The following is a 3312-nucleotide window of genomic DNA, read 5'->3' as shown; positions in this document are numbered from 1 at the left end:
AAGAGGCTACAAGTCTTAATTCAGTGGGTCAGCTCTAGGGGAAGGCATTCTCCCTATTAGCTCTGGGGAAAGGTCCTTGTCTCCTTTCAGCATCTATGGGGTTGATGTCTCTTGGAGCGATCTCAATGTTTCTTGGCTTCAATCTTCCCCTGGACCTAGGAGACTCAAAATGCAAAGGACATGCTGTACTCCCAGCTCTTTATTGGTGGTACTGAGGTTCATCTGATCTCTCCTCACTTGTTCAATCTTATTAATATATCAAAAGGGAATGACTCAAAATACAATCTAATGCTGTAGATTGTATCCTGCCTTATTAACCTAACTCATGAATGCTGCCATACTTCAACAACATGTTATTATTGCTATGTGTCCTCAAATCAGTTTCTACTTATACTGACCCTGTTACAGGGTTTCCAAGGAGTGGCTTGTGGGTTTGAACCATGGACCTTGAGATTAGCCATCCAATGCTTACCCTACAGCACCACACCAGAACTCCTATTAACAATATGGTGGTGGTGTGCCGTGGAGTTGGTTCCGACTCATAGCGACCCTGTATAGGGTATCTGAGGCTGTAAATGTTTATGGGAGCAGAAAGCCTCATCTTTCTCCTGTAGAACCACTGGTAGTTTTGAACAGCTGGCCTTGAGGTTAGCAGCCAGACTCGTAACTACTACATTACCAGAGCTCTTATTAACAACATGTTGTTAAGTGTTGTCGAGCTAGTTCTGATCCATAGAGACCATATCTAGAGTTTACAAGGAGCACCTGGTGAGCTTGAACTGCTGACTTTGAAGTTCAAACCAACTTTGCAGTCCAGTGCATTAACCCACAGAGCCTTGGAACATATAGGATAATTACTTCAGATCACTAAGTGGAGGATAATTAACGTAATACTGAAAATTATGGCCAAGCCAAATTAACACACATCTTGAGGGGACACAATTTAGTCTATAGCACCCATTTATAGGCACAGCCATCTCCTCCATTCCTAATCCACAACCTTTGTTGTTATTGTTATTAGATGCTGTTGAATCGGTTCCTACTCATTGTGACCCTATGCACAACATAAAACGCTGCCAGGTGCTGGACCATGCTCACAATTGTTGCTACGTCTGAGCCCATGATGCAGCCACCATGTCAGTCCATCTCCTTAAAGGACTTCCTTTTTCAGTGACCCTCCATGTTACCAGCATGATATCCTTCTCCAGGGGCTGGTCCCTCCTTATAACATGTCTGAAGTATGAGAGATGATGTCTCACCATTCTGGCTCCTAAGGAGCATTCTGGTTGATCTTCTTTCAATCTGTGACTTTTTGTAGCCATTAATCTGGTCTCCATTTCAATTTTTTCAGTTCAAGATTGTTACATAAATGGAAACATATAGTATGTAGCCTTATTGGATTTGTTTTTGTTTTGTTTTTTAATTAATCAGCATAATTTTCTAAAGGTTTATCCAGGTTGTTATGTGTACCAATAGTCTATTCTTTTTTGTTGAATAGTATTTCATGGTGTAGATATGCCACATTTTAACCATTTAGCAGTTGAAAGACTTTTGGGCGTTTCCAAGCTTTTTATGAATAAAACTGCTATGAATACTTGTGTATAGGTTTTTGTGTGAACATAAAACTTCATTTCCTGGGGATAAATGCCCAAGAATGTAGTTCCTATGTCATATGATAGTTACATGTTTAGATTTGAATACATGGACAAACTGTTTTTCAGTGTAGTTAAGTTTTGCTAAGTCAGTTCCAACTCATAGTGAACCCTGTATAGGGTTTCTAAGGAGTGATTGGTGGGTTTGAACTGCTGACCTTGTGGTTGAGTGTTTATCCTACAGCACCATGTTTGTAGCTTGTATAATATTACATTCCTACCAACAGTGGAGTCCTGGTGTGGTTCTGTGGGTTAATGCACCAGACTGCAAAGCCATTTAAACTGCAAGGTTGGCGGTTCAAGCTCACCAGCTGCTCCTTGGAAACCCTATACAGGGTCACTATGTATAGGAGTTGACTTGACGACACTTAACAACAACCAACAGTGTATGAATGATCCAGTTTATCTACATCCTCATCAGCATTGGATGAAGTCAGTATTTTATTATTATTATTAGCCATTTTGATTGGTGTGAAATGATACCTCATTGTAGTTTGGATTTTTGAAATGGCTAAAAATGTTGAATGTCTTTACATGTGCGTATTTGCCATCTCATACTCTTTTTGCCCATGTTTAATTGGATCTTTTTTTTTCTTCTTCCTGTTGGATTTTCCGAGTTCTTTATGTAATTTGGATGTGTTGTGCTGTAAAATGATCTCTGGACTGCTAACTGCAAGGTCTGTGGTTAAGAACTACCAGCCATTCCTCGGAAACCCTATAGAGGGTTGTTGTGAATCAGAACTGACTTGACTGCACTTGCCAACAATCCTTTGTGGAAGATGTAGTTATTAGAATTCTTTTACTTTATAGCTTGCTTTTTATAATCTTCTTCACCAAGGAATTTTGAAAAGTAAAAGTTTTAGTTTTGATGAAATCAGTTTATCAAGATTTCTCTTTATGGATTATGCTTTTGGTATTAACTATAAGAATTACTTTTCTAATCTAAATCCCAAAGATTTTCCCCCAGGTTATTTTTTTTTAAGCATATTTATACATTATACATTTAAGTTCATGATATATTTTGAGTTCATTTTTGTATTAGGTGAGAGGTTTAGGTTGAGGTCCTTTTTTTGTTTGCCTGTGAATGTCCAATTGCTCCAGGACCATTTGTTCAAAAGTTTGTCTTTCCTCCTTCACTAAGTTGTTTCTGCTCTTTTGTCAAAAATCACTTTGGCCTATTTATGTAGATCAATTCTGGGTTTTCGTTTATGTTCCTTTGAGTCTGCATCATTTTCACCAATACTACAATTTTGATTACTGTTGTTCTAGAGATTGACTTGAATTTGGGTAGAGATTCTTCTCACTTTAGCCTGCTTTATCAAGATTGTATTAGCTATTTTAATACCTTTGTGTTTCCATAAAATTTAGAATAAAATTGTTTAAGACTGCAAAATATCTTTCTGGGATTTTGGTAAGAAATTATATTGAACCTGTATATCATTTTGGAAAAAATTGAAATCTTTACTGAATCTTCTAACTCATGATTACGGTATGTTTCTCCATGTACTTGTTGTTGATGTTAGGTGCCATTGAGTCGGTACCGACTCCTGGTGACTTTATGCGTATCGGAACAAAACACTGCCCGATCCTGTGCCAACCTCACTATTGTTGCCACGCTTGAGCCCATTGATGCTGCCACTTTCCCAATCCATCTTGCTGG

This window comes from Chrysochloris asiatica, unplaced genomic scaffold (assembly GCF_000296735.1).
Source record: "Chrysochloris asiatica unplaced genomic scaffold, ChrAsi1.0 scaffold00113, whole genome shotgun sequence".
Lineage (NCBI taxonomy): Eukaryota > Metazoa > Chordata > Mammalia > Afrosoricida > Chrysochloridae > Chrysochloris > Chrysochloris asiatica.
Note: the sequence above shows the minus strand (reverse complement) of the source record.